Below are 19,524 nucleotides of genomic sequence, written 5' to 3' on the forward strand. Positions count from 1 at the left end.
CAACAGTGCTGAGCCCCAGTCAAACAACAGACATGTTTGAGCGCTGAGGCCCTTCCTTTTTAATCTGGCCCTCTCCTTGTACACGGTGCCAAAACTCAACGGCCCTAAAGGGGCCAAATCCCAAGATCCAAAAAGCTTTATCTACAGATTTCCAGTCCAAACTTCCAGCAAATCCTTCCAGCTTTCCCTATCCGCTTCTCCCTCCCACTGCGCCTCCAGATTTTCTCTTTTTTTTTTCTTCTATTCTCTGGCATGAATACTGATTCTTGGACAAAAGGGATAGTCTTCATTCATTGATCTAGTAGCTAATCACGTGCTATTATATATTTAGTGTAGATGAAGACAGAACATGTCTGTAATGGCGGCTAAACATAAATAAATTATACTGGAGGAAGGGCTATAGTATAATGCATAGAAACTCAGTCATGAATTATGTTGGTTGAACTGGGCTGAATAAATAATAATAAATGATCATCTGAGAACACAATTAAGCTGTTCCGGAGTTGTTCTTAGCAGTATGGCTAAATTATATTCTCTTTGTTTTCACTATACCATTGCTGTTGGAAAAAAAAACTATTTAAAGGGGAAAAAAAGCATACTATTAACTGTTTGCCTCAGTTCATCTCTCCCTGAGAATAAAATGGGTCGAAGTTGAACGTGACGAATGACAACCGTATATTTACTCATAAAACTTTTCCGATATCACACATCTTCCAATTATTGATTAGGTCTCAAGTGGTGACAGAGACATGCGCTTGTGCACACATTAAATGTATGAGCCATATAGGTAGGGATGGTAGATTGTACATATTGTAAGCATATTATAACTGCATCCTTGTGACAAAGTGGAGTGTGGGTAATGAGATAGAGAGTTGGACAGAAGGGACAACATGGCTGGTTGTTGTAGCCCACAGCTAGTGCCATTTTCCCTGTGCCGCCCCCACCAGCAGCGGCAAGAACATATTACATCATTAGCAGTGCATCATTCCGTGCCGAGGCTGATTTTGCCTTCCTTTATCTCCACCCCCAACTCTACTTTGTCATACACACATGCCCTTCACAAACACATCTTTTTTTCTGTTTATCTTATGCTCACTGAACTTTCTTTTCAAACTGCTTTTCTTTTCCAACTAGATTCTGTCTTTCAGTATGTCAGATTAACTGCGTATTGATCTGCAGCTGAGTTAAAGTGTGTGTGTCTATGTTGAGAGACATGCTGCTTCGCTTTGATTTTAGCGATAGAGTGTGTGTGTGTGTGTGTGTGTGCAGATGCAATGTCTCCCCTGTCAACGTATTGGAGACTTGTTACATATTGCACGACTCTAACGTCATCTTCCTTCCGTTCTCTTAATATCCAATTCTGTGTGTGTGCACACGTGCGTGTGAGTGTGCAACCCAGTCGCGAGAGTGAGTATCTATCCCCAGCCAGGTCTTACACCCTCCCCAAAACCCGACAATTTTACCCTATACCCCTCACCTAACATCAACACATGTAATCAATGGAAGTGGACACATCATTGATGTCAATCAGTATGGACAGGTTTGAAGTAGGATCCCTGCAGAAAAAAAATGCCCATTTAGCCCTACGGCTTTAAGTGCTCCTGCTGCAAACATCATCTGTGCACTCTGGCTATAGTTTGCTTCTTTCAACATTACAGGTGTTTTTCTATATAGGGTGATATTATCAACCAGCTCCAAGTCACTATCATTTTTCTTCCACAATCTTCTTGTCTATAAAAAGCTCAATCAATGTTGTAGTGGGTTGTTAAGTATAGTCACACTTAAGCTGGGTGAACCTTCTACAGCTAGCTTTGTTTGTTTTATTAGATAAGAGAGGAGAAAGGTGACGCTGAGACCACATGAGAGAGACTGTGTCCTTGCTCAATGATGATTGGCTACTGTGATAACCCCTAGCATGCAGGGATTTGTTTTAATCTATCAAATCACAAAGAAAACAGGTGTAAGTCCTTTCTCAGGCTTCTTCAGTCTTTAATCACTTGAAATTCAAAGGTAATAGGTTGTCTACGGTGTATCTGATGCCAAAACGGAAAAAAAACTAACATTATTTGGAATGGAAGATAAATCATGACTGAAAAAAAGATGCCTTTATCCATGTTTCATCACTGCTGTTCGATTCCCACGCGGCCATTTAGACTCAGAACTAATGCAAATGATTCACTGCAAGTTATTTGTTTAAACAAATTGTCACCCTGTGTAAAAATCATCGCATATGAGATCACGCCTTCCGTGTTACTGATTGTGTGCTACATTGCTAGGATTTTGCCTGGTGGCTGCACCCCCAGGAGAGACAAAGCATTACAATAATCTTCAGTTAGAACATATGTATGGCTGGTTATGTTGAGGGGTTGACAATGAGTGTTGCGTATATCGCCCTTAGGCTGCTATCAGTACGGAAAAAAGGGATAAAAGATAAGGCCTTGTCAGGGGGAATTAAATTTGCTGCGCCGGTTGGTCTGGACACAATCCACTGAAGCTCATTTAATATGTCAAGAAATCCTGAGCTACCAATCAAATGGTTCTTTCTGATATGGGTGGGCCAGAGCCCTATGTATGGTGCTCTGGGGCGGACGTAAATGGATGACGACAGTGCGCCGCAGAAGCCGTTGATAGTAAACAGAGATGGCTGTGGGTATGTTGTTCAAATTGAGACGGCTTTCGCCTCGACACTTAGCGATTTGGAAGACGGCACTCAAATCTTTCATTAGCAAGTAAGAGGAATGTTCTGTTTTGCCAGCCGACCACACCAAAAGTTTAATTGAACAGTTAACCCGTTGTTCGCTAAACAAACGGGGCTTAACACGTCACCTTGTTCATGGCTCTGATTGGTCGTAGTGCCATCCAATTGCATTCAGTGGCCTTTGAAATGCACGAGTAGGTGCCGCCCCATGACTCGAAAAGGTCTATTGATCGTGGCCAGACCCTCTACCGTTCAACATATGGGTCTAGATTTCCAGGCTACTTGTTTTGGTCATAAGACGGGCAAATGCAATGATGAATGGAACCAACGATATCTCAAGCGTTTCCGGCTAGTGCTCGTGTCTTATTCCAAATCGAAAGCAAAGCATTTTTTTTTCCATTTCAAAGAAAATATCAACTTTCACTTACACCCAAATGTAATCAGAGAACGCAATGGGATGGAAAGGAATAGCTGTGGATTCTCAACACTGGTGAACTGTCACTGGAAGACACAGTCAAAATGCAGGCTATTTATTTTATTTTTATTTTTTTTTACAGAGGCACAGATGAAATGGAAATTCTGTTGTTTCCCCTAAGGTTGTTCACTTGTTTTGTGTCATTACAAAAAGAGACATATCATAGCCATACATTCCCCCACCGCTAACCAAACCTGACACCACATGCCAGTGCCACCTTAAACTGCCGCCGACGTGACCGAGGAGAAAAACTGTTTTCACATTGAATACGCGGGCCTTCTTATTTTACGGCATAAACTAACAAAATTAAAAATCCTTGAGGCGATCCTTCTGTTTTTCATACACAATTGCTTCTAACTCTCACTCAAATGTCACCCACTAAAGTCCAGTTATTCACAGCTTTTTCATTAGCCAGACTGACAAAAAAAAAACATAGCCAAACATAAAGTGAATAAGGAAAAAAAAATCCCCTCCAGGGTTGTTTTGTCTTTTGTGATTTCCAAAAAGAACAGGGACGGCCCCATGTTCGGAAATTACAACCACCACCAGTCAATGCTTGGATGTTAATTAAAGAATGCAAATTTCATGCTTCTGGTCCAAGGCTGACACACACTGAAGGGCCCAGAGGTCCATGAGAGTGAGTACACACACACACACACACACACACACACACACACACACACACCAATAGACAGAGTTTTGAAGGCTTACATCCCATGCAAATGTGTGAAGGCCCTAATCAGTCTCTCTCATCCCCTTTGTTCCAAAAAGATAGAGATAAGACAGTCGGCGAAGCAGATGACCTTATAGCGGGTAAACCTCGGCAAGCTTATTATACAGAAGTTCATAAATATGTTTACCAGTATGCAAAGATAAAGCACAAAGTGGGTCAGAACTGGTAAAAGTTTGTGAAGACTGCGTGGGCTGCAAAGTTTGCCCACACAGTAAGTAAGACAGATGATACATATAATTTTCCTTTTTCTTTTACTTTTGCATTGAATGCTACAGGTGCACTGGGCCAAGACACACTCAAATGATTGTGTTCAAATTGTGGAACAACTGGTGCATTAACAATCTGGTCTGTCCTTTCTATTATCTTATCACTTTAACATCCTTCAATGTGCCCCAAGGCGCGGCATAAACTACACCTATAATTTGAATCAATCCATTTAGATTGGTAAGTATCACAGAAGGGGTCATTTTCAGTTATTTTGTTTCACGTCTCCATCTGTTATGTCCCCGCGTGCTGCTTGTACGTTAGGATTTCAGCTTTGACCATGAATTTCATATGAAAAAAATAAACTAGTTAGGAACTGCTAGATTTTCTCAGCAGGAGGCCATGTGACTTGGTGTTTGAACCCTATGCAGTGAAACGTTCCCTTTGTTATACACTCATAAACACACACACACACACACACACACACACACACACACACACACACACACACACACACACACACACACACACACAAACACACACCTGACAGCTCTGGAATCACATGGCTGGGTCTCTCTGGCATGTGCTTATTGCTTTGGCATTCTACATAAAAACAATGTGCAATGGTGTATTGCTGTGTGTGTGTGTGTCTGTCTGTGTGTATATATTAAACATGCCACTTGATGGGAGTTTATTTGGCAATTTAAGTGTGGGTTTGCTTCATTTGAAACACGCAAAAACAACATTATAACACTATTATTTTCCCAGTTTTGAAAAGTGTTGAGACACAAGCACATTGGACTTGAACTCCTAGAAAGTAAAATACAAGTTCTATGCACATGCTGTCATAATCTTGGCCACCACAAAATAGTAATTTGTTATATAAATTATTATTGTTTCTTACTTAAGCAGGACTGTGTGTGTGTGTGTGTGTGTGTGTGTGTGTGTGTGTGTGTGTATGTATGGTTAGTTTTCGAAGATACATTGCTGGAGATCCTGCAAGATATTGCTGAGTACTTGTATGCCTAGGCATTTTCGCTGCGCTCACATTTCTTTTCGAGAAGTCAGAACAAACTGTATCCAGAGCCTGTGGATATATAGTTTCATTACGCATGCATAATGGGTTCAAAATGCATTTTCCCCTCTCTCTTTATGTGTGTGTGTGTGTGTGTACTATCAATCAAAAGAAGACATACACAAATGTACTAGCAATGAAAACTCAGACAAATGCATACATGTCCGTGAATACATGATCACAAAGTACACATGAAATAGAACACACATGACAAAACAACTTGCAGTACATGCCCAAATACAGACGGCTCAAACAGAATATATATGCACTCGCAGGCACATTAACACTCCACAACAATGCTTTCAATTCAGAAAATAAAAGAAAGCTAATTCCCTAATCCACTTTAACAAGCTAATGTGTTGTGTGTCACGGCTATGTGCCCTGCAGGATAGATTTCTTCAGTTAAAATGCTCCAAACTTTGTAATACAAGGCAACCCTGTTAGAAGAGGGGGTTTGAGACACAATCTGTATTAAGACAAAAAAACTTAATGGTAAATAGTTCCTCCCACCGAGACCTGAGGGAGGGGATTTGGGAAAAGCTGTCACCTAAACTGGTCATCAAAAGCAGAAACAAAATAGTTGTACATATTCATTGTGTCTATGTGTTTCTTCAATGAAACGGACACTGTTAAGAGGTCGGATGAGGCTTGAAGCATAAACAGTCAATTTATCAGACATGTTTTAAACATGATAGGACAAATCTAGAACGGTGCTGGGGGTAGGTCGTAACATCCCTGTTAACTAGGATCTTCTATTAGGTTAAGGTCACAAAATCACTGGGGGAAAAAATCACAACAATTGTATATTGTGTAAACGAACCACATTGCTTCACTTTGCAAGGTTGAATCAACCTCATCACACCACAGAGATATATATATCATATTGCGTAATATATTTTGATTAGGTCATGCACTGCATGAATAATGCATGCCAAGCAGCACAGTTATGTCTTGCAAATCCATATTACATTTTTTTTCTTCTCATAAATGTACGAAAATATGAGATATCACCCCCCTCCCATGGCTCCTTTTTATTTGACCTACTAGGGCCTACTACGGCTTAATCATGGAGCTATAAATACTTGCCCGAAACACATTTTGGACATTGTAATCATAAAAGGCAGTAATCATTACGATAAATTCTTGATCAGTATCATGATTGGTTATGTTTTGGGATAGAGTTTACAACATAATTTACTCATGCAACTAGTCCCTGTTACTCCGAGATTAAGATTGGCTCAGTCTTTTTTCCTTACCAGGAGTGTTAATAAACCACAATTATCCTGCACATAGTCATCTCCAAGTATCAAGTCTGCCTGCATTTCCATATAAGTACATCCATCTTTGCTCACCACTGTTTAGTCTGAGCCCGGTGTGGGTGACCGAGTCTCTCCGTCGCGCACCTCGTCAAACTGCTTCCTGTCAAAGAACTCCATAACAACATGACAAATGTGTCCAAAATCATACATCATTTATACGTGGCAGTTATCTTCTGAAAGCTGAATAAACTGCTTGGATTGCATGGCTCGTTTCTCCCCCCCCCCCAAAAAAAAGAAAAAAGGTGAAAGAGAGCCGCTTGCCTGCCATCACAGTATTCCCTGTCTGAATCAACCCAATGAGCATGAAGGACAGCGGGCCCACTTTAACTGTCTGTGACCACAACATTGTGTGAGTTTATGACCCTTAACCTTCACTGTGTCTCCCCGAGGCATGGGGGCCCACAGATGCTTGTGGTGCACTCTTTGGATGCGTGAAGGGGTTAATGACTCTTGACTCTACACTGTGGCTTTGTCAGGCCCGGCATGCTGTGTATTAATCTTCATACTATAGTGTGTGTACACCTGCCTGTTTCTGTCTTACAGGGGAAAGGAGAGGTCTTATCTAGAGAGGGAGATGACAATTTGTGCCTATGTCTTTAATCCGTGTCTGCTTAATTATGAATCCCTCCAACTGTCAAGGGATTTATTATTGTGTCCCAAGAGTCTCTGTTAATATCTCATACCACTGCCTCGTCCCCAAAGCAAAATGGCCGACCTGGCAATTACCCCCCTTCTACAGAAGACCCTTTCAGAGGTGAATAACTCTCTGTGGGTATGCAGACTTGTTTACTAGCAGAGAAACTATTTGTGTATTCATCAATTGCAGACAAAACAAACCTTGTCTATGCATTCAACTCCCTGGATTATTTGACTGTTTGGTTTAATACGATTAAATAATAATAATAAGATTAAAAATTAAATAATAAATACAATTTAATTGATAAATGGAGAGGAAAACAACGTAGCGATCAATGACACCCATCCTTGCAATTGAGTGTATCTGACAAAAAGGTTGGGCAATCAAATGAAACGCAAGCAGACACACACAAACACACACACACACACCACCCAATCATGGCCATTGTAATGGATTAGTGTAGCCATTTTGCCACGGGTCACCACGACTCAGCGGTGCGTCTGACCTTTACCGACTTCATGTTTTTGTTGCGGCTGAGTAATTTTTTTGGGAACATGATTAATTTGTCCCCGTCTAACCACTCACTACGGCATGGGATAGATTACTGGAACAGCAGGAGAGGTAGATTGAGGAAATAAAGGACAGCAAGAATGATGAGCAGCGCATCTGTGTGTGAGCGGGATGGGAGGGTGAAAGCAGGGAGAGGGAGAGCTGCGGATATTAGCGTCGGAGCGATAAGGGAAGACATACACCCCCACACATACAAACAAACTATTCCACTCCACTCTGCGCTGCACTACAAATCAATACTCATCTTTTTGCCTCTTGGAGTGAACCCAAACTTCAGTACATTCCCTTCAGCAAACAGGCCCCGAGGTCCCAAGAGGTTGGATGCCACCTTATGTGACTCTTCGGAGTCCTTAACAGCACAAATGTGACCTTTTTAGCTTCCTTCCAAGACGCTTTATCGGGTATGTCTTGGTGCTTCTCTCTCTCTCTCTCTCTCATGTCATACAGCTAGTGACCTTTATTTAAGCCATCATGGGAATGAGTCTTCCTGGGGGGGGTGTTTGGTATAGGTGTTTGGTTGGCTCTTGCAATAAACAAAGAAAAAGCTATTTGTTACGGTTCAAGCTCCTAAACTGCTGGATCCTTGGATTTTGCATAATGCATTTTGATAGCACCTCTGAGTTAGACCTTTACCTGAATACTAATTGCCCACTTCTGTCATTCTTTTCATTACACATTGGTAGTATGGTAGGCACCCTGGTGGCCTACGGGTTCAACTCTTAGCTCTCCACTGTCTACTTGCTAATAAAGGCATAACCCTGATGACATCACCATTTTTCTTCTCCAGAATCCTTGTATAGCTACACAGGCCTTTTAACATCTCCTAGCAGTAAGTAGGAAAGACCTTGACTTGTGTATAATTGTAAGAGTACAGTCAGTTGTGATGTATTGCATAATATGTTAGGTAACAATCTCAAGTTGGAGTGAAACACTTCTACAAGTATGGCCCTTTGTGACCCAAAGACCAACGCATGTTAACTCATCTGCAGGCTTAGTATTAATGAAAATGCTTGGCAACATAGCTATCCTTGTAGCTAATCTAATGGTAAACACTTGTGTATGAGGATCCAATTTCAAACTCAAACAGCAAACCAATGGTGGCGTTTTGTAATCACCCAAATACTGTCATTACATTTGCGTAATGAAATCAAACCCCGCATACAGTGCTTAACACCTTCATGCTAACCTCCATAGCACTTCTCATCATTTCATCATTATGTTAAAAGCAAAACAAATTGTTTTACAGTCCCCTTGTCTTTCTGTTAGGGGTTGTGTTGAAAACTCCTCAAATGTGTGCTCCATTGTGTCTTCTCACCACCCCTTAGGTATGGGGAATTAATGAGCAATACTGTGCTGCACCTGAGCATCATCACCTAGCCTAGTGGAGCAGCCAATTTCCCCTCTAACTGGCACTGCCCTCCTAGTTAGCTGCTAAACCCCCTAAGGCAGTGAAGGATTGTTTTCAGCGCTAAATTGACAAGATCCTGGTGGTATTCCACACACGCACGCACGCACACACGCACACACACACACACATACACACACACAGACACACACTCATCCATGCGTGCCTTCCACGGGCTGACACTAAACTGCAGCCTTGTCGTGCCTAGCACCGCGACCTTCCTGCTTAGGCATTTGTCTTGGAACTAAAGGTTGCGCTACTCACCAGCACATACCTTATTTATAGAGTTAATTACACTCACAAAGTGACTATCTGTTATTATGCCTTTCCAATTACAAGCTTTGTCAGAGCGCATGCTTTTCCAGAGCATGCCAATGAGTCAACCCATGAGCCAATGTTAAATGCTGTTCAATCGAAACTTTCCAAAAAGTAAAAACTAATAATTGTCTGCTTCCCATAGTCATAACCATACATTATAACAATGGCAATGATTATGGAAAACTGTTGTGTGGGTATTACAGTCAAAACCAGTTCAGCGTGAACTGTACATTGTACAAAATAAAATAGACTTAAGAGCTTTCCATGCAGCAACAGCAGTAAGTAAGTTAGAGGAAGGAGGAGAGGAAATGGTCCTGAACCAAATGGGCCGGCCGCTCTGCCTGTCTCTGTGTCTGTCTTTGGGTTTGTGGCAGAGTGACAAAAGAGCCCGAGGGGAAAGTGATTCTGAGGCGCTGGCTTTGCCAACAGGCAACTAATCCCCACACACAGCTCAGCTGACCTGCAGCTGACTGTCTGCAGCATACACACACACACACACACACACACACACACACACAGACACCTAAAACCCATGTGCACATGTTGTTGTCTTACAAGACAAAAGGATACACTCTCGCTCCCACCAGCGCCACTAGCAGACAAACACACACGCACACACACACACACACACACACACACACACACACACACACACACACACACACACACACACACACACACACACACACACACACACATAAACTTTGTTTTTTTCCCAGCAAGCAACCCATATACAGTCTGAAAACAAAATAGCTTAACACTGACAGCTGAATCCAGAATCATTGTGTACCAGCCTCACAAAGAAAACACATATATAATAAATAATCAAGGCTGTTTCTTCCAGCAGTGAGTATGATGCTCTCCATCTAAACTAACCTTCACAAGTAAACACTGCTATAGTCAAATGTGCAGAGAAAACACAGCTGTGTACACTTGCAATTTAACTGCTGAGAGGACCTCAAGTACCCTAGTCCAACTCTGTTCTCACTCGTTGAGAGCCGTCTGTGACAACTTGGCAAGAACTTCCGGCCCACATACGCAACTTCTAAGTCTTGATTAATTGCATTGTGTTAGCCAAAAAGCCCTTCAAGGAGGGTGCTTGCTGAGATAAGTATTCACTCGGAATGGCGAGAGACAAAGTACAAGGAGTCACAGGTAGAGAGCTTGAAATGAAGGCCGTTAGGTGCTTAAAGACCTACTTCACTGGTTGGAATATGAAGGTGTATTGAACTCGGAGATCCTATGTAGTATACATGTGCAAAAAAAATTTAAATCGGATCATCCTAGCCTGAGAAAAGGCAGAGAGTGTTTTATGGTCTCACTGTCTAACCCTACATTGTCCTTCTTGTGACATCACAGTAAGGGTCAGGATTAACAGGACAGCTGGGCCAAGGGAAGACTGAGGGAAGACTGAGGAAAGAAAAACCTCATTCATTATATTATGATAGTGATTTTATAATGATAGAACGCTGGTTCTGTATGGGTTAAGTATTCCTTTAAGATGGACTCGAGTAGGGTCATGCTATCCTTAGCTTGAGCCTCGTCTAAAAGGAATGCACTGGACAGATGCGTGTAAATGGATGGAAAGAAGAGGCTGTAGCAAGTGTGGGAATATAGCCCCAAATGTCTCAACCTAAGTAGGTCTAAAACACATGGGGAACTTCCTGAGCCAAAGTCAGCATATTGATTGGCTTTAAGTGTAAAGAAGGGATTCTAACTCCAGAGAACGGTGTTTGTGTCCTGCCAAGATGATGCATGCTCCCACTGCAATAGCCTGAATGTTTCCATGTATAAAAAAGTCCCTAATTGGTCCCACATTTGGTACATTTCTTAAACGTTCGAGTAACACCTTTTCATGACATAGGCTTAACACAGCGATCACATCCAAGCATTTTGATTTAGAACAATTTGAGCGGTCCTTTTTTTTTTACCCCTGAGCAACCTGGCTGTTATTCTTGCAACAGTACATCCGCAGCAGGCACTGATGACACGCAGGCTCCATCGGTGTGAAATCTTGACTGGTTGGGAATGATAACAGCCTACAGCATTGCAGCCTCACTCGGCTGGCTAACCTGTCTGCCTTCCTACACACCTTACTCTGGCATTATATACGGGAAAAGTAGCTCATACAGTCCACTCTTTAAGTCATCAACACTGTAATAGTGCTGTTACCGTTTGCCTTGCATGAGAGATGACTCTTCCGTGGATGTTATCTATCCTTCAAGGAAAGAAAGAAATATTCTCAAACAGTATTATCCTCTTCCCTGCAGTGGCATGGACATTTTATTTATATTTAGACTAGCATGTGTTTTCTGGCCCAGATGGTAATCTTCATGTTCGGAAACATTGTTGAATGTTTTTGTACTGCATATTATTGCATTACCAGATGGAAGCAGTGGAGGAAGTCGGTTGACACGTCATGATATTTTTAAAGTGCATATGCACATGCTGCGACTCTTAGAGAGCCTCAAGCTTATGTATCCAGTGCCTGGCTGCGAGTTGGATAGCTGTGTTACCCACCACGTCAATTGAAAGCATACAGCTAAAGTAGACAACACATTGGCTATGGAGGTCAACTGAAACTTCAAAACTTTAAAGGTGTCATTCTTACTAGCAACTGTATTCTAGCATGTCCAATTTGCTCATGGCCCCTTGTTCATTTCAACCATTTCAGAAAGCATGGACTGGAATGAGAAGAAATGTAGCAATTTTGTTCAATTAAAAGACCTCCAATCCACACAGGTAGACATGAAGAAAAATATGTGCAAGCAAGAACACGTTAGCACACACACACACACACACAAGGCAAACACATATTTACCAGCAAAGGAATTCCCCCCAGAGAGGTGCTGTGTGCTCACAGTGTTTACTGCTCTCCTCAATTATTGATTAGTTATTTTCCTTCTGCTATGAGAGGCGGGCCCATATGAACAGGGAGAAAGGCCCCGCTCATAAAAACTGCAGTGTGACTCTTTCTCTCACACCAGACCTTGCTTTATTGACCCTGCCCTCCTTCCTAAACTGGACACTTTGCTTTTCTTGGCACCCTCTCGCTCTCTCCGTTGCTTCTTTTTTTTCAGTTTCCAATCACTATCTCTTGTTTGTCTCATTTATTCTCATATTCTTCCCCCCCCCCCCCCTCTCTCTCCCCCACCTATAGTCGAACCTCTCCTGTCCACGGGGGCCTTCATTACCTGATCGGCAGACTGTGCTCAGCAAAAACACACGCAAGCCGTTGGTTAACACTGAATTATTAAGAATCAGTTACTTTGTGCCGTTCCAGACTGCAGAGACAGACCTTTTTGTATTTTAGAAATGTGGGAACCATGTCCCCATAAGGGACCTCACAACAACAACTCTAACCAATAGGCTAATACTATTAATGTTTCTTCATTGCTTTTTCACTACCTAAAAAGTAAACAAAAAAGTCAGTAAATAATTTTTCATGAGCAAACTCATACATGTTGGCATCTAATACCTATATGCATGTAACTTGTTATTTACTATTGGACTGATCTAACCACTATGCCAGAATGCCATGATTTTTAGAATCATTTTCAGCTATTCATAAAATGTATAGCAACGTCCCCAACCTTTTAGCTCCTATGCCCAAGATGAGTTGCACTTGTGGCCTGTTGAACACTCTACCTTACCACCCAACACTTATCTCTGTGCGTTTCACATGTCTATTTAATTCTAAACAACACTTAGGGCCTGGCAATCAAATGCACATCCACTGGCAGAGTATCTTGGCTTCCCAGCTACTAAAAAGGATCTCAATTATGCCGAGCTGGTGGTGCCCCCCCCCCCCACACACACACACACACACACTCCTGACTATAGAAGATAAAGTGCATAATGGAAATGCCATCCTGTTACAGAAGCTGGGGCCCCGGCGTCAACAGAAAAACAAAACAAAGTCAATATCGGAGAGGGCGAAAACAATGTGGGAATAGAAAATTGTCAAACGACGGTCCGACTTGGCAGGGGGAAAACAATCTCAAATGGCATGCAAAACAGTGTCAGTGATGGGGCTGCACCTGACTGTGTGTGTGTGTGTGTGTGTGTGTGTGTGTGTGAGAGAGAGAGAGAGAGGTAGAGGGGAGAGCATATTTCCTTTTTGTAGCTTGTTTTAGTCAAAGGAGGCCTAGAGAATGTGGTATCTAAGGCTCCATACACAATCCCAGGTTTGCCCACCTGTTCTGCTCATGCTTTGATTTCAGCTCAGACACGTCTTTGCTGGACAAGCTTTAAGCATCCACAAGCCCTGCTGTGAGAGTGTGCAAAAAAAAATCAAAGCAAAATTGCCCCGATATGTTTTCTTCTCCTCCTTGTAATATAGCGCGTGAATCAAAGCCAGCAGGTAAAGGCCCTTTTTACGAGTTTAAGATCCAGTGTTGTTAAAAGATTCCAGACGGTCAAGTTTTGTCTAGTCAGGATGAGAGTGGTCATTAAATACCAGGTGACGCAATATCCATGTAAAATAATCAAGATCTGTATTGCTTGCACAGTCACAAACACATTCTCAATGGCAATAGAGTTATGACTGAAGACAAGGCATGTCTTTCGTCTATGTATAGTCATATAAACATACATACATACAACACTAATTTCCATCACAGCGTTATAAAACTGTGTCCTTCCAGATTCTTATTTCTTTCTGCTTCTAAGAAGAGGAATAATTTTTTCTCCCCGAAGGAGCTGAGCAAAACTGTTGAGAAAGATGAGACGGAGACAGAAAGGGGTTAAGAGAATGAGAGATGTTGACCAAGACTGGAAACACACAGTATCCATAGAGGAAGGGGAACGTAGGGGTGAAGGGAGGGGGGGGGGGGGGGGAGCACTTGAGGCCATACCCAACTTTAGACGTGGCCATCATCATAAATGATTAAAGGCTGATTTCCCATTCCGACAAGCCTACCAATCTTTGCACAGTGTAATGGGGAAGCAAAGTGAAACTAGTATGGCACGCTGCATTTGCATCAAGCAATCACCCCAAGAGATGTGTTTTAAAGAGTCAAGGAGGAGGGTTGTGTCGAGAGCTTTCTTTACCATCATGGTGTGTTTAAATGGGGGATATTACCTGTTTACCCTAGCTACCGAGGGGCAACCAGCATTTTGTTTGAGGTCAGCCCTCTGTAATATGCCTACCCCCACCGGTGGGCCCTCCTGCAGTAAGGGAAGCTTGTGATTCTGTCCATATCATTCCATAGTGTGATCCACATGGGAGTGGCAGGGGTCAAGACCTCTTGTGGCAAATTGCTCCAGTGGGGCAAGAAGGAGGAAGAAGACGTGATGAATGATTTATGTGGGAGGGAAATGGATACTTTAAGGCATACATAGAGCACGGAAAAAAAATATGTTTCTCAGAGGATTTTATATTTGTTTCCACATATACTTGATTGCGTTCTGGAGATGAAGAAGCTCCACAAAGGGGGCGTGACCCAAATTGAAAGAAAATCATCTTGCAGAACATTTATGACCGGAAGAGGTGATGTAACTCAAATGAACCCGTTAACTGTGGACTAGAGCTGAAACATACTGTACACTCACATGCACATCTTTTCAGCACACATGGTGGAAAATGTGACAAGGCAGTTTATATAGAGTGATATGCAGTATATAGATATTCTGACTATTTAAGAAGTGTTACTGGAGGTGATCTGAAGGTTACATAACCCATTTTCCTTTTAGACATTGCAGATTGAGGCATCGCCCCAAGCAGCGCACCAGAGCTGTGAAGCAGTGGCTGCACGTCTCTTAAGGCCATGGATGATGAATGATATGAGCAATGATATTGATAGCCGCTGGCTTCTCTGTACTACAGTAGAGTCAAATGACTCAAACCTGAGCTGTCTTTCGATGATAAATCATGTCACCTATACTGCCTAAAAGCTTTTTTTTTTGGCCAGTCAAATGAAATGGATACAGATACAGTAATTTGCTGAGCATCATTTTATGCAAAGTTTGACAGGACAAGTATTTTCCAAATCAACAACATAGAAATGAATTGCAGCTTCTCTTTTTGACTCTGTAATGCCTATTACATGCAAATCTCTGCTCATGCCATGGAGCGCACGTTGCAAATAGTGTCAGTGAACGCCTCATTGTCCTCATTGTTGCATCTTTATTGGTGTAACACAGGCACGTCCCCTGTTTTGTAAATGTTACATTTGCTGCTGTTTGAAATGCTGGGGGGTGTGTTCCATGTCATGGCAGCGCATACTACACTGTGCTGACTGATGATGCAGCATGCCTTGACGGCTCTCATAGAATACCCGCTGTGCTGTAATGTTCCTGCCCGGCCCGGTTTGCTATGCGTCCATCGTAAAATCCCAATATTGCATGCCTCAGTCTTCTTCCCATTTTGTATTTTGACATCATCATCTCTGAGATATCATACTTTGCTTTGGCTCTGATTGTTTTGAGAATGTTTTCCATTCTTGTGAGATGACAGGATGCGTACTGTATATTCCATTTGGTTTACTTTCATAACGCCTAAAGAAAATACCCAATCCTTGTACTGAATGCTTTCAGAAGAATTTCCTTGAGGTGACTTTTGTGATCCTGACAAAGATTCATCGCTCTATGTCCTTTAGTGTGTGTTGTCCATGTATCAACCTCCAAATGAGCCACGTGACAAGCATTTGAATCAATGTCAAATGTTGCACCGCTGGTTCAAGACCAGACCATAGACTTCAGCACACACACACACACACACACACACGCACACACACACACACACACACACACACACACACACACACACACACACACACACACACACACACACACACACACACACACACACACACACACACACACACACACACACACAAACAAGCATACTCCTTCAGGCATAATGCTTAGATACACACAAACACACGTGGTACAGGTGGACGGACCGCAATAACTGTTAAAGGCCTTTGCCTTTCACTGTCAGGGGTGTCCTCTATGTACCTGCAAATGTCATCCTGCAAATGTCCTCCTTAATGCATCTCATAGTACACAATTACGTTGAGATTATGGAAATTATATATATATACTGTATATATATACATATACTGTGTGTACATATATACCGTGTATATCATCTTGTAATGTGTGTGGCAACAGCGTAGCCATAACGGCAAAGAGTAAGGTTAATTATTCTCGAAAATAGACATAACAAACAGCCAGGAGTCGACAGGTCAATTGTGATTCCACATGGGTGCTATTAAGTAATATGATAGGAGACGTGTGTGTGTGTGTGTGTGTGTCTGTGTGTGTGTGTGTGTGTGTCTGTGTGTTCACTTGTGTCCACACGTGTTTGGCCATATGTGATGCGTGTGGCTATTATCGAGATACATGGAAACACTGCAGCTCGGATATTGCCTTTTGTCTGAGGCTAAATTTAGTGCAAGGTGTCCCTCTGCCTGCCACTAATATCGCTGCCCGGAGACAACACCTTTAATTAGGATTTGTCTGTGTGATCTAGCCAGCCATGCCTGTGTGTGTGTGTGCGCGCGCCCATGTTTTAGCGTTTAGCACATCTCGCGTGTCCATTTGAAGTGCCTGCCTGGACACGTGTTTGCACAGAGCAATGGCGTTAACCTGAGACTGAATCATATTGTGCTGCTAAACTAGTGGCTCAGCTCATAATGTTGAAAGGAGACAGATTTGTTCATAACAGTGGTGAGGCGGGCAGCAGCAGCCGGGTCCATGTAACAAGAAGGGCCAGACGAGGTCGAGCAAATAAGAGTACTACCTGAGAGACTGTGACTTCCTTTATCTGTCGGTGTTTTGTTCTTTTACTGTCCTGCTAATGGTAATCCCTCTGTGTCTGAGTCTGTCTTCTTTTATGTCTTGTTTACACACACACACACACACACACACACACACCAACCCGGTATACACACACACACACACACACACACATCTCCTCTTTCTGCTCTTGCAGTACAACTGTTCCCCTCTTCCGTTCCCCTTCTTCAACCCACCCCACTAACTCTCCCTGTCTTCTCTTCTCCTCCATCTCCCTCCTTCTCTCATGGGGAACAATATATACATCAGAGCCCTGCTCCACTAGTTGCCATGGCAACCACCCTCATCACAGCATCTCCTCTCTCTCTCTCTCTCTCTCTCTCTCTCCCTTTTTATTTTCCTCTCTTCCTCCATCTCTCTCACTCCATCCATTCCCCTCTGTATTTCTCTCCGTCTCCCCCTCTTTGTCTGGCCATCCTTTTAGAGGAGGTTCTTTAAACAGTGAGTGGGCTGGCTGGCCTCTGTGAGCGGAGCAGGGAGGTGAATCATTGGTAAAGCAGAAAACATTGACCCCAGACATTGTCTTTCAAAGGCACCAAGTATATGTCTGCTTTATGTTTAATATGGCACAATACAGAGACAAATATATTGATCTATTTAACTTACTATGCATCTTACTCTTTTGCATAACACACTATAGCGAAAGCCATGTGAACACCTTAACATTACATCTATATGTGATCTCATTGTAATACTAGGCCATTGTTTGTTTTCACCTTTTGAATTAGCCTCGCGTTTTTTGATGGAAGAACTCTGTCAAGGCTGAGAAAGATAACCATGGTGACGTCATCAGGCTTTCCAAGAGCTAAAGCAATAGTGTAAGTTTTTTTTCACATTTTTCTTGAATAATTGCAGGCCGAAGAATGTACCCTTTGTTTGAATTAGAAAATGAGCAAACCATATCATATCAGCCCATGGAGCAAGACTTGACAAAAATCAGCAACAATACACACACACAAGGATGTCTGGAAACTTATTGTTTTGTGTTTTTTACTTTGTCCTGTTAACCGAGCCTTCAACCCATGTACGAATACAGCCTCGACCTCATATACACCTCCACTCAACCTCCATTCACGGAGCATTCAGCCATATTTCAGAAGGCGACAAGGGCAGAGGGAGCCTTTTTTTCCATCTGTGGGAAATTTATGTGCTATCATTATTTAACCTAATTGCATTGAAGACAAGTGTAGGGCGGTATGCTTTCTCGGAGTGGCTAGTACCAGGGAAGCATCCATCACATGTTTACACACACACACACACACACACACACACACTCACTTCATGTACATTGTGCAGCCTGCACATGCACAGGCAACATAGAAATATGCTGTACGTAAAGGATGGGTAAGAGGATTATATGTGAAGTGCATGCATGGGGGGGATTAAACACACATATCTCACGCGCACATACATTCACACATATACAGATATACAGGGTTTTTCCTGCATAGAGAAAATTTTGGCGCCCGCCAAAGCGAATTTATCCAGCGCCAAAGGAAAATCAGGAGCGAAATGATAAAGATTGAGAATAAATATAGCTATTTAAAACCTCTCCAAATTCAGCCCAATTTAACTCATCCTTCTTGAGGGGCTGGGCAATTACTTGAATTTCATTTTCGATTACTATTACGGCTTCCCTCATTCATGAAAACAAAATAATCGTTATTAAACTATCATTGTTCCGCACGCCGGGGCATGCAGGCTGTTAAATGCAGCGCACCCTTTCAGCCGAGCGGTGCGCTCGCTCGGCCCCTCCCTCACCTGATAGTTAAACTATCGGCTGGTCCAGAGAGTAGGAGGGAGAGGTTGCGCATTGCCGGGTGTTTTGAAAAACTTCTAGATGACGAGAATAAAAGGTAAAACTAATTGTGTTGTCTGAAAACACTTCAGACTCACAACAAACTAAAATAATGTGCAAGATATGTCACGCGCGGACACGGGAGTTACGAGTCATACGCGACCGCGAGATACAGTGAGAGAGAGAAAAAAAAGTGATATACGACCTGATCTGCACCTATAAACATCCCGACCAATTTGTTTATTCACTTTAAGTCGAATCATAGTGGTCTATGACCAAGCAATCAATGAATAAAAGACACAGGAAGTTTAAAGCTCCTTGACTACTGCCACCACAACTGTCAACACTACAATGCAACTGCCTATCCACCCTGCTCCTTGACATAAATTAATCATGCCCTTACATTTAAAGCTATCAAAATACGTGCCCTATCAACACCATTTACAACGGGTTATTTTTATTTTGACATACTTATTTTATTAAAAATAT

The sequence above is a fragment of the Ammodytes marinus genome (assembly GCF_949987685.1).
Source record: "Ammodytes marinus genome assembly, chromosome: 24".
Lineage (NCBI taxonomy): Eukaryota > Metazoa > Chordata > Actinopteri > Uranoscopiformes > Ammodytidae > Ammodytes > Ammodytes marinus.